The sequence below is a fragment of the Triticum aestivum genome, chromosome 5A, assembly GCF_018294505.1.
Source record: "Triticum aestivum cultivar Chinese Spring chromosome 5A, IWGSC CS RefSeq v2.1, whole genome shotgun sequence".
Lineage (NCBI taxonomy): Eukaryota > Viridiplantae > Streptophyta > Magnoliopsida > Poales > Poaceae > Triticum > Triticum aestivum.
In genome coordinates, this window is record NC_057806.1 from 503,153,712 (window position 1) to 503,153,985 (window position 274).

The following is a 274-nucleotide window of genomic DNA, read 5'->3' on the forward strand; positions in this document are numbered from 1 at the left end:
GCTAAAAAAAGTCTAATCCAAGCCTCCCTAAATAATTTTTATTCAGGAATTGATCAAAGGCTGGGGAGGGGGACATTAGCCATACCAGCACATGGCATAGCTCAGGAATTCAAAGGGCTAAACCCTGGGCAATATTTGTGCATGAAAGGGGAGAGTCATTGGGGTGGGAGACGACTAGGTGAAGCTCCCCAATATATTATTGAACTGGCCGTGCGCTGCAAGATTGCTAGTTTGTTACAGCATCGAGTCATCGAGTGAACGAACTAAGCGTAGT